The sequence below is a fragment of the Urocitellus parryii genome, chromosome 7, assembly GCF_045843805.1.
Source record: "Urocitellus parryii isolate mUroPar1 chromosome 7, mUroPar1.hap1, whole genome shotgun sequence".
NCBI lineage: Eukaryota > Metazoa > Chordata > Mammalia > Rodentia > Sciuridae > Urocitellus > Urocitellus parryii.
The window spans coordinates 117494980-117508603 of NC_135537.1; positions in this window are offsets into that span (position 1 = coordinate 117494980).

Genomic DNA, 13624 nt, shown 5'->3' on the forward strand with positions numbered 1-13624 from the left:
AAACCTAAAAATGAAAACAGTTAATGCAAACGAACGATTTAATTGAGAAGAAATAAATTTGGTGAGCTTAGTGGGATTGCTGTACTGATGATTACCTGAAAGTATCATCAAGATTGGGAGAAAAAATGTTGTCTGAGATTTTAGGAAACTTGTAGTTTTTTGGAAGCTTGGCAACCCCTCTCAATGAAAGTGATTTTCGCCAGTCTCTGCTTAGGGCTACAATCAATGAAAAACAAACCATAGAAATACAACTTGGAACTACTTTATTGTGTCAAGTTTCAAAGAGCTAGCCGTGTTTGATTTAGAGTTCCAACTACATTTATCCATATAGGAGAAAACAGAGTGAAACCTAAAAATGAAAACGGTCACTGCAAACGAACGGTTTAACCCAGAAGAACGAAATTTGGTTAGCCAAGTGCGATTCATGTACTGATGATTACCTGAAAGTATCATCAAGATTGGGTGAAAAAATGTTTGCTGAAATTTGAGGAAACTCGTAGTTTTTTGGAAGCTTTCCAACCCCTCTCAGTGAAAGCGATTTTTACCAGTCTCTGCTTAGGGCTACAGAAATGGGAAACAAACCATAGAGATAGAAGTTGGAACTACTTTATTGTGTCAAGTTTCAAAGAGCTAGCACAAAACGTGTTTGGTTTAGAGTTCCAAGTACATGTATCCATATAGGAGAAAACAGAGTGAAACGTAGAAAAGCAAACATTTACTACAAACTAACGGTTTAACCCAGAAAAACGAAATTTGGTGAGCCAAGTGGGATTGCAGTACTGACCATTACCTGAAAGTATCATCAACATTGGTTGAGAAAATGTTTGCTGATATTTCAGGAAGCTCGTAATTCATTGGAAGCTTGCAACCCCTCTTAATTACAGTGATTTTCGCCAGTCTCTGCTTAGGGCTACATCAATGGGAAACAAACGATAGAGATAGAACGTGGAACTACTTTATTGTGTGAAGTTTCAAAGAGCTAGCACAAAACGTGTTTGATTTAGAGTTCCAACTACATGTATCCATATAGGAGAATACAGAGTGAAACCTAAAAATTTAAATGGTTACTGCCAACGAACTGTTTAACCCAGAAGAACGAAATTTGGTGAGCCATGTGGGATTGGTGTACTGATCATTACCTGAAAGTATCATCAGGACTAGGTGGAAAATTGTTTGCTGTGATTTCAGGAAACTCGTAGTTTTTGGAAGCTTGGCACCCCCTCTCAATGAAAGTGATTTTCGCCAGTCTCTGCTTAGAGCTGCATCAATGGGAAAGAAACCATAGAGATAGAACTTGGAACTACTTTATTGTGTCATGTTTCAAAGAGCTAGCTCAAACCGTGTTTGATTTAGAGTTCCAAATACATGTATCCATATAAAAGAAAACAGAGTGAAACCTAAAAATTAAAACAGTTACTTCAAACGAATGGTTTAACACAGAAGAACAAAATTTGGTGAGCCAAGTGGGATTGGTGTACTGTTCATTACCTGAAAGTATCATCAAGACTGGGTGAAAAAATATTTGCTGAGATTTCAGGACACTTGTAGTTTTTTGGTAGCATGGCAACCCCTCTCAATGAAAGTGATTTTCTCCAGTCTCTGCTTAGACTACATCAAAGGTAAGCAAACCATAGAGATAGAACTTGGAACTACTTTATTGTGTCTAGTTTCAAAGAGCTAGCACAAACTATGTTTGACTTAGAGTTCCAAATACATGTATCCATATAGGAGAAAACAGAGTGAAACCTAAAAATGAAAACGGTTACTGCAAACGAACGGTTTAACCTAGAAGAACGAAATTTGGTGAGTAAAGTGGGATTGGTGTACTGATCATTACTTGTAAGAATCATCAAGATTGGGTGAAAAAATGATTGCTGAGATTTCAGGAAACTCGTAGTTTTTTGGAAGCTTGGCAACCCCTCTCAATGAAAGTGATTTTCGCCAGTCTCTGCTTAGGGCTACATCAATGGGAAACAAACCATAGAGATTCAACTTGAAACTCCTTTATTGTGTGAAGTTTCAAAGACCTAGCAAAATCCGTGTTTGACTTAGAGTTCCAACTACATGTATCCATATAGGAGAAAACAGAGTGAAAATTAAAAATGAAAACTGTTACTGCAAACGAATGGTTTAACTTAGAAGAATGAAATTTGGTGACCCACGTGGGATTGGTGTACTTATCATTACCTGTAAGAATCATCAAGATTGGGTGAAAAAATGTTTGCTGAGATTTCAGCAAACTCGAATTTTTTTGGAAGCTTGGCAACCCCTCTCAATGAAAGTGATTTTCGCCAGTCTCTGCTTAGGGCTACATCAATGAGAAACAAACCATAGAGATAGAACTTGGAACTACTTTATTGTGTCAAGTTTCAAAAAGCTAGCACAAACGTTGGTAGATTTAGAGTTCTAACTACAATATGTATATAGGAGAAAACAGAGTGAAACCTAAAAATGATAACGGTTACAGCAAACAAACGGTTTAAACTAGAAGAACGAAATTTGGTGAGCCAAGTGGGATTGGTGTACTGATCATTACCTGATAGTATCATCAAGATTGGGTGAAAAAATGTTGGCTGAGATTTCAGGAACCTCGTAGTTTCTTGGAAGCTTGGCAACCCCTCTCAATGAAAGTGATTTTCGCCAGTCTCTGTTTAGGGCTACATCAATAGGAAACAAACCGTAGAGATAGAACTTGGAACTACTTTATTGTGTCAAGTTTCAAAGAGCTCCCACAAACCGTATTCGACTTAGAGTTCCAACTACATGTATCCATATAGGAGAAAACAGAGTGAAACCTAAAAATGAAAACGGTTACTGCAAACGAACTGTTTCAACTAGAAGAACGAAATTTGGTGAGCCAAGTGGGATTGGTGTACTGATCATTACCTGAAAGTATCATCAAGATTGGGTGAAAAAATGTTGGGTGAGATTTCAGGAAACTCGTAGTTTTTTGGTAGCTTGGCAAGCCCTCTCAATGAAAGTGATTATCGTCAGTCTCTGTTTAGGGCTACATCAATGTGAAACAAACCATAGAGATACAACTTGGAACTACTTTAGTGTGTCAAGTTTCAAAGAGCTAGAACAAACCGTGTTTGACATAGAGTTCCAACTACATGTATCCATATAGGAGAAAACAGAGTGAAACCTAAAAATGAAAACGGTGTCCGCAAACGAACGGTTTAACCTAGAAGAATGAAATTTGGTGAGCCAAGTGGCATTGGTGTACTTATCGTTACCTGCTAGTATCATCAAGTTTGGGTGAAAAAATGTTGGCTGAGATTTCAGGAAACTCGTAGTTTTTTGGAAGCTTGGCAACCCCTCTCAATGAAAGTGATTTTCGCCAGTCTCTGCTTAGGGCTATATCAATGGGAAACACACCATAGTGATAGAACTTGGAACTACTTTATTGTGTCAAGTTTCAAAGAGCTAGCACCAATCGTGTTTGACTTAGAGTTCTAACTACTTGTATCCATATAGGAGAAAACAGAGTGAAACCTAAAAATGAAAACGGTTACTGCAAATGAACGGTTCTACCTAGAATAACAAAATTTGGTGAGCCAAGTGGGATTGGTGTACTGATGATTACCTGAAAGTATCATCAAGATTGAGTGAAAAAATGTTGGCTGAGATTTCAGGAAACTCGTTGTTTTTGGAAGCTTGGCAACCCCTGTCAATGAAAGTGATTTTCTCCAGTCTCTGCTTAGGGCTACATGAATGGGAAACAAACCCTGGAAATAGAACTGGGAACTACTTTATTGTGACATGTTTCAAAGAGCTGGCACAAACGGTGTTTGACTTAGAGTTCCAACTACATGTATCCATATAGGAGAAAACAGAGTGAAACCTAAAAATGAAAACGGTTACTGCAAACGAATGGTTTAAGCTAGAAGAACGAAATTTGGTGAGCCAAGTGGAATTGGTGTACTGATCATTACCTGAAAGTACCATGAATATTGGGTGAAAAAATGTTGGCTGAGATTTCAGGAAACTCGTATTTTTTTTGGAAGCTTGGCAACCCCTGTCAATGAAAGTGATTTTCGCCAGTCTCTGCTTAGGGCTACACCAATGGGAAACAAACCATAGAGACAGAACTTGGAACTACTTTATTGTGTCAAGTTTTCAAAGAGGTAGGACAAACTGTGTTTGACTTAGAGTTCCAACTACATGTATAAATTTAGGAGAAAAGAGAGTGAAACCTAAAATATGACTTAAGAAATTTATCGATGTCTTCACTATCTTCTATTTTATTGGAATATAAGTTTTCAAAATAATTTCTAATTGTCTTCTGTATTTCTGTAGCATCTGTTGTGATATTGCCTTTTTCATCCCATATGTTAGTAATTTGAGTTCTCTCTCTTCTTCTCTTAGTTAGCATGGCTAAAGGTCTGTCAATCTTATTTTTTTTTTTGAAGAACCAACTTTTAGTTTTGTTAATTTTTTCAATAGTTTCTTTTTTTATTCAATTTCATTGATTTCCGCTCTGATTTTAATTATTTCTTGCCTTCTGCTACATTTGCTGTTGTTTTGCTCTTTCTTTTCTAGGGCTTTGAGATGAAGTGTGAGCTCATTTATTTGTTGGTTTTTTTCTTTTTTTGAGGAATGACCTCCAGGCGATGAATTTCCCTCTTAAAACTGCTTTCATTGTGTCCCATAGATTCCGGTATGTTGTGTCTGTACTTTCATTTATCTCTAAGAATTTTTTTATTTCCTCCTGTATGTCTTCTGTAACCCACTGATCATTCAGTAACATATTGTTTATTTTCCATGTGATGTAGGATTTTTCCTTCCTTCTTTTATCATTGATTTCCAGTTTTATTCCATTATGATCAGATAAAATGCATGGTATTATCTCTACCCCTTTATATTTACTGAGGGTTGCCCTATGGCATAATATATGGTATATTTTTGAGAAGGATCCCTGTGCTGCTGAGAAAAAAGTATATCCATTTGATGATGGTTGATATATTCTATATATGTCAGTTAAGTCTAGGTTATTGATTGTGGTATTGAGTTCTATAGTTTCTTTATTCAACTTTTGTTTGGAGGATCTGTCCAATGGTGAGAGAGATGTGTTGAAGTCACCCATAATTATTGTGTTGTGGTCTATTTGATTCTTGAACTTGAGAATAATTTGTTTTATGAACGTCGCAGCAACATTATTTGGTGCATAAATATTGATAATTGTTATGTCTTGTTGGTGAATGGTTCCTTTTAACAGTATATAATGTCCTTCTTTATCCCTTTTGATTAACTTAGTCTTGAAGTCGATTTTATTCGATATGAGGATGGACACCCCTGCTTGCTTACGAGGACTGTGTGTGTGTGGTATATTTTTTCCCATCCTTTCACCTTCAGCCTGTGTATGTCTTTTCCAATCAGATGTGTCTCCTGGAGGCAGCATATTGTTGGATTTGTTTTTTTAATCCATGATACCAGCCTATGTCGCTTTATTGGAGAGTTTAAGCCATTAACATTTAGAGTTACTATTGATATATGGTTTGTACTTCCAGCCATGTTTGATTATTTATCCTTTTTTTAAAAAAAAATTTAGTTTGTTTCTCCATGATTATCTTTCCCCTCGCCCTCTGTCTTTACCGAGGCACTTCCCTCTGATGCTTTTGGTTATTGTTTTTCATTTCTTCCTCATGTAGTGTTTTGCTCAAACTGCTTTGCAATGCTGGTTTTCTGGCTGCAAATTCTTTTAACTTTTGTTTATCATGAAAGATTTTTATTTCGTTGTCATACCTGAAGCTTAATTTTGCTGGATACAGAATTCTTGGTTGGCATCCATTGTCTTTCAGTGTTTGAAATACATGGTTCCATGACCTTCTTGCTTTCAGCGTCTGTGATGAAAAATCCGTTGTTTACCTTATTGGTGTACCCCTGAATGTAATCTGCCTCTTTTCTCTTGTAGCTTTTAATATTTTCTCTTTGTTCTGTATATTGGATATCTTCATAACAATGTGTCTTGGCATTGGTCTACTGTGATTTTGTGTGCTCGGTGTCCTATATGCATCTTCAATTTGTATATCTGTTTCCTTTTTTATTTCTGGAAAGTTTTCTGTAATTATTTCATTCAGCAGGTTACTCATTCCCTTGGTTTGAATCTCTGTACCTTCTTCTATCCCGATGACTCGTAAGTTTGGTTTTTTTATGTTATCCCATATCTCTTGGATGTTTTTCTCATGATTTTTTACCAGCCTTTCTGAGTTGGCTAGACTCTTTTCAACATGATATATTTTGTCTTCATTATCTGACGTTCTGGCTTCTACTTGCTCCACTCTATTAGTGATAGTCTCAATTGAGTTTTTAATTTGGTTTATCGTTTCCTTCATTTCTAGAATTATTGTCCTGCGCCACGTCTGATTCCCTCGGTCTGGCTATTGCGCTCACGGGAGAGCTTGGAGGTGCCCTTAAGGTTTCCCCGATGTGTGGAGAGGGAAGGCTAGGGGATTACACACCTGTAGCCGCAGGTTTCAATGAAGTTATCTCCTCCACTGTAGTCTGGTGATGTCAGTTCTCTGCCATGGTGGTATCTCTTGCAAATGGCGACAGTTCGTTTCCCTTTGCTGGGTGACCAATGCAACGGGTGGGTCCTTACTGTCTCTCCCAAGCCCCGTTTGAAACCTGTGGCCACTACCTATGAAGGCTCAGTAGGCATTTACCTCCGTAGGATCAGAAGGGCTGACCAGTTGTTTCAGCCGGATGGATTAGTGCTGAGTCACAGCTGTTTGTCTGCGGGAAGCAGGCGAACAGGAGCTTGAATTCAGCCGATCCAGGCTCAGTGTGTGTTCTGAGAGGTCAAGACTGATCGCCCCAGATCCATGTCAGCTCAGCATTGCCTAGTGATCCTGAGCAAACAGATTTAGGCTGTTTACGACTCCCTATGCCTGCACAGCTGAAGAGGTCAGAGACTTGATCTCTCCACGCCCGCCGCCATGTTGGAATCCCTGGTCTACTGTGATTTTGTATGCTCGGTGTCCTGTATGCATCTAGAATTTGTACATCCATTTCCTGTTTTATGTCTGGTAAGCTTTCTAAGATTATTTCATTCCATAGATTGCTCATTCCCTTGGTTGGACCTCTATACCTTCCTCTATCCCTATGACTATTAAGTTTGGTTCTTTTTATGTTATCCCATATCAATTGGATGTTTTGCTTGTGGTTTCTTAGCAGCCTGAGTTGGCTAGACTCTTTTCTTTTCTTTTTTTTTTTTTTTTTTTTGAGAGAGAGAGAGATAGAGAATTTTTAATATTTATTTTTTAGTTTTTCGGCGGACACAACATCTTTGCTTTGTATGTGGTGCTGGGGATTGAACCCGGGCCGCACGCATGCCAGGCAAGCGTGCTACCGCTTGAGCCACATCCCCAGCCCGCTAGACTCTTTTCAAGATGATATATTTTGTCTTCATTGTCTGACATTCTGACTTCTACTTGCTCCACTCTGCTAGTAATACTCTCCTTTGAGTTTTTAATTTGGTTTATAGTTTCCTTCATTTCTAGGATTATTGTTTGATTTTTTATAATCTCTATCTCCTGGTAAAGTTGCTTATTTGCTTCCTGAATCTGTTTATGTAATTCATTTTCAATGTGTCCTTTCATTGTTTAAATTAGCTGTCTCATGACCTCTTTAAGATTTTATTCCATCTGCGTAAGGTATTCCTTGAGTTTTTTATTTGACCATTTCTCTGATGCCTCTAGGTCCTCCTGTATATTTAGGCTGTCCTGCATTGTTTGTACTCCTTTTCTTCCTTGCTTTTTCATGCTGCTCATGTTACTTCTGGTTCTGTTTGACTGCTGAGTTACTGTTTACTCCTATAAATTTATATTGGTTTTGTGTATCTCCAGGGTCTCTCCTTTGTGATGGGAGACTATGACTAGAGATGATGAATTTTATTGTACTTTAAAGCAGATTCATTCATTTCATAAAATGTGTACAGATTCTGATGGCATATAGCTATCTGCGGTTTGGTCTTGGGACTTATGTTTAGGTCAGGTGATGTGATAATATAGAGGTTGGTATATCTTCGCAATCTTGGAAGATTGTCCGGAGTATTGGGGGGTAACTAGGGACTTGGTAGCACTATAGATTGCCTCAGAACATTTACCTATATACATTTAATAAATTACACATAAACAATGCCATAATGCTTGGGAGGAAAGGTATTAGAAGGGGAAGGAAGAAGTCGCTAAAGAGAATGAGAGTAAATAGGTAGAATTCAAGAAAAGGGGAAAAAGGAAATTGAAAAGAAATGAAAAAAAATGCAGTCTTAAAGTTCAATTAACTTCTCTTCCAGTAGGTGGGGCTGTGCCCACCGGGCCAAGCTTCTCCTCTCAATACGCAGGAAACAATCCCTGTGAGGCGGCTCTTCCTCCCCCACTGGGCGGCTCTCCAATCCTGGTTGCCCAGGGCCTTTCCTGGTCTCCAGCCATTTCCCCACTTTTCCTCCAGCCAGGCCCCACTCACAGGTGGCATTCACCACAGAACTAGCTACAGCTCCCAGGTGCCCTGTTTTCTTGAGCAACTGGGCACACTCTCTCTGTTTGCCATTCCCCCAGATCCCAAGGTTGTGGAGCACAGGGCTGGGGACCATCAGCTTATTTTGCCTGCTTCCCTCCAGTAGCCACGCCCCCGGGAGCTAGCACAAGAAATCTCGGTTGTCAGCGCTGGTGGGAGCGGTAGCCGGGGTCAGACGTCCCTCCTGACTCCCTCAGTCTGACAATCATGCTGGGGAGGGGCCCTTGAGATTTCCCTGCTGTGTGGAGAGTGGGGGCCCAGGGGTGACACACCTACAGCCGCCGGTTTCGCTGGAGCTATCCCATCCACCAAATTCTAGTGACGTCAGTTCTCTGCCATGGTGGTGTCCAATGCGAACGGTGGCCGTTCTCTTTGCCAGGGTGTCCGATTTGAAGGGTGGGTCCAGTCAGACTCTCCCAGGTCCCACCTCAGCTCTGGGCCCGCTGCCTATGGAGGCTCGGTTGGCATCACCTCAAAAGGTTCACAGAAGAACCAAAGAGTTGATTCTCTATTCCGCTGAAGCGTCTCTGTAGCACTGAGTCCTGGCGATTTGGCGGCTGCATGCAAACAATCAACCAGAAACTGCATGGGCAGCCTGAATTCACCCACTCCAAGCTCAGTTTGGGCTCTGAGGGCCTCAAACTGCTTGCCTTAGATCCACTTCAGCCCAGCATTTCCAAATGATCCTGAGCAAACAGCATTCAGTCAGTTTAAGACTCTCTTTGCCTGCGCAGCTGAAGAGGTCACAGAATTGATCTCTCCATGCCCGTTGCCATGTTGGTCTCTCGGAGTCTCATATATTTTTGAGAGCCAGTTTCCATAAATTGATGATAACAATTTATCATGTTTCGTTCATGATAATTCATTTGTTTTATATCTTCATCAATAGTATTTAATTTTATTTATCTAACATGATTTTATTTCACATTTGTCTAATTTCTTAAGATGTTGAGATTTTTATGATTATTGAACATTTACATACTTCCTATGTAATGTGGCTCTTCAAGCCTCTTGCCTGATTTTCTTGTGAGGTCTCTACCATTTCCTTTCTTATTCCAAAAATTCGGGAGGAAGTTAATTTTTCTACTCTGTCACTTTTCTTTGTACTCTTTAATGGTATCACTTGTTGAATAGAATCTCTATTTTAATATTGCCCAGTTTATTAACTTTTTTTTCAGTCCCAGAGATTTAACCCAGGGGGTGTTTAACCACTAAGCCACATCCTCAGCCCATTTTTTTTTTTTAATTTTTATGAGACTGTGTCTTGCTAAGTTGCTTAGGGCCTTGTTGCTAAGTTGTTGCCTAAGTTGCTGACTCTGGCTTTGAACTTGCAATACTTTGCCTCAGTCATGGGTTATAGGCATGTGCACTGCATCCTGCTGTGTATAAATTTGTTGGTTTTTTTTGTAATTTTGAAAAATCAATCTCTCTCTCTCTCTCTCTCTCTCTCTCTCTCTCTCTCTCTCAAAATTGAAATTAAGGATGCCCTATCACCCTACCCTGAACTACATCCAGATCCACAGCCCTTTTTAAATTTTATTTTGCCATGGAGTCTCAATATTTGCTCAGGTTTGCAGTCCTCCTATGTTAGCTTCCCAAGTAGCTGGTATTACATGCATGCATGTCTACCCTATAAATCCCTTTTGGATATTTTGATTTATTTATTGGATATATATGGAAAGGATACCACTTTTCTGTTTCCCTGCAACACACACTCTGTCATTTATAATGATCTAAACAGAAAGTGCCTTTTTTAAAGGTTCTGCCTTTAGTTACATATGACTATTTATTCATTTCTTTATGTGATGTACACTTTATAACATATGGCCACATTTGGTAAAAGGATCATCCAGTCAGAGATGGACTTCATCATGTACAATGATGGCTATAATATATAGCCTACATAGGTAGATGTAAATCATATAGCTGTCAGTACAGTCTATGATGCTTGCAAAATGGCAAAAACACTTAACAATGCATTTCTCAAAATAAATGCCCATAATTAATTAGGCACCATTGTCTACCTACATATGTATTACAATTATGTATGCAATTAATAAATACTTTTTTAATTATTAAACTTACCAGAGCTCTTTCAATATGTCTTTTAAAAGCACAAGCATTTGACATTTCCAGCACTCTGGATATGTTCATTTTCAATATCTTTAAAATATTGTGATTTTGTTTACTCTCCTTTTTATACAATTTATCTTTTCCAAACTATTGAGATTGATAATTAGCTAATAAATTCATAGACATTTTTAGTTCAACTATTTAAGACTGTGTTTCTTTTTTAACCTCAGTTTTGGAGGAATTAGATCAGATAAAAACTAGAAGAGAGGAAGAAAAGAAACAAAAAGAAAGAGAAGCAGAAAAGCAACTATCCCATGGCACTCCTGTTACAATAGAGAATTTTTCAAGTTGGAAGGCCAAGTTTGATACAGAACTTTTGGAAATTAAAAAGAAACGGATGAAAGAAGAAGAGCAAGCAGGAAAAAATAAATTAAGTGGGAAACAGCTATTTGAAACAGATCATAATCTTGACACATCTGATATCCAGTTCTTGGAGGATGCTGGAAACAACGTGGAGGTAGATGAGTCTTTGTTCCAGGAAATGGACGACTTGGAGAGCTGGAGGATGATGAAGATGATCCAGACTGCAATCCCGCTGATCCAGGGAGTGACTCAGCAGACTAACAGACTGTCCCCATCTACAGAGAAGTTGACTGCCACAGCATCTGTGGCTATGCTGAGAGGGTTTTGATATTCCTTTCTTTTTTCTAAGAAAAAAATAATTTTCAGGAGAATATTCTTCTGATCACTTTCATCACTGACTTAATAAACTGACCTTAAAGTTTCAAAATAAATAAATAAATAAAACTGATAAACCTTTACACATGCTGATGAAGAGAAGGAGAGAGGAAACACAAATTACTAACATCTATGATGAAAAGCGAAATATCAAGGTGGGCACTACAGAAAATCAGAAGATAATCAGGAATTATTTTGAAAATGTATACTCCAATTAAATATTGAAGGCATCAACAAATTTCTAGCATCAAATGATTTGCCAAAACTGAATCAGGATGATATACACAAGTTAAACAGATCAATTTCAAGTAATGAAATAGAAGACTCCATCAGAAGTCTACCACAAGAAAAGCCCAAGACCAAATGGATACACAGCTGAGTTCTACAAGACCTTCAAGGAAAAGTTAATACCAATACTCCTCAAATTATTTCATGAAATATAAAATAGGGAGCACTCCCAAACTCATTGTATGAGGCCAATATCACCCTGATTCCAAAATCATACAAAGACACATCAAAGAAAGAAAACTTGAGACCAATATCTCTAATAAACATAGATGCAAAAATTCTCAATAAAATTCTGGCAAATTGAATACAAAAACATATAAAAATAGTGCACCATGATCAATTGGGGTTCATGCTAGGGATGTAAGGTAGGTTCAATATACAGAAATCAATAAATGTAATTCATCACATAAATGTACTTACAGAAAAGAATCATACGATCATCAGCTCAATAGACGCAGAAAGAGAATTCAAGAAAATTCAGCATCCTTTCATGTTCAAAACACTAGGGTTAACAGGAATATATCTCAACATTGTAAAAGCTATCTATGCTAAGCCCCAGGCCAACATCACTCTAAATGGAGAAAAATTGAAAGCATTCCCTGTAAAAACTGGAACAAGACAGGAATGCCCTCTTTTACCACTTCTATTTAACATACTTATTGAAACTCTAGCCAGCACAATCAGATAGATGAAAGAAATTAAAGAGATATGGACAGAAAAAGAAGAACTCAAATTAGCACTATTTGCCAATGATATGATTCTATACCTAGACATACAAAAAATTCCACCAGAAAACTTCTAGAACTAATAAAGGAATCCAGCAAAGTAGCAGGATATAAATCAAAGACATTTCTGTATATCAGTGACAAATCCTCTGAAAACAAACTAGGAAAACTACCCCCATTTACAGTACCCTCAAAAAAAAAAAAATAAAATACTTGGGAATCCACTTAATGAAAGAGGTGAAAGACCTCTACAATGAAAATTATAGAATGCTAAAGAAAGAAATTATAAAAGACCTTAGAAGATGAAAAGATCTCCCTTATTCTTGGATAGGCAGAATTAATATTATCAAAATGACTATAATACTAAAAGCACTATACAGATTTTAATGCAATTCCAATCAAAATCCCAGTGATATTCCTCATAAAAGTAGAAAAAGCAATCATGAAATTCGTCTGGAAAAAATAAGAGACCCAGAATAGCTAAAGCAATCCTTGGCAAGAAGAGTGAAGAAAGTGGCATCACTATACCAGACCTTAAACTATACTACAGAGCAATAGTAACAAAAACAGCATGGTATTGGCACCAAAATAGACTTGTAGATCAATGTAGAATAGAAGACACAGAGACAAACCCACATAAATACAGTTATCTCATATTAGACAAAGGACCAAAAGCATATATTGGAGAAAAGAGAATCTCTTCAACAACTGGTGCTGGGGAAATTGGAAATCCATATGCAACAAAATGAAATTAAGCAGGGGCTTAATTCCTACCTCTCACCATGCACAAAACTCAACTCAAAGTGGATCAAGAACCTAGGAATTAAACCAGAGACCCTGCATTTATATAAGAAAAAGTAGGCCCAAATCTTCATCATGTCAGATTAGGCCCCGAGTTCCTTAATGAGACTCCCAAAGCATAAGAAAAAAAATCAAGAATCAATAAATGGGATGGATTCAAACTAAAAAGTTTCTTCTTGCAAAAGAAACAATCAGTGAGGTGAATAGAGAGCCTATAGAATGAGAGCAAATTTTTACCACACACACATCAGATAGAGCACTAATCTCTAAGATATATAAAGAACTCAAAAATCTTAACACCAAAAAAAAAAAACAAATAACCCAATCAATAAATGGGCCAAGGACATGAATAGATACTTCTCAGAAAATGACATACAATCAATCAACAAATATATGAAAAAATGCTCAACATCTCAAGTAATTTAGAGAAATGCAAATCAAAACTTAGTAAGATTTCATCTCACTCCATTCAGAATGGCAGC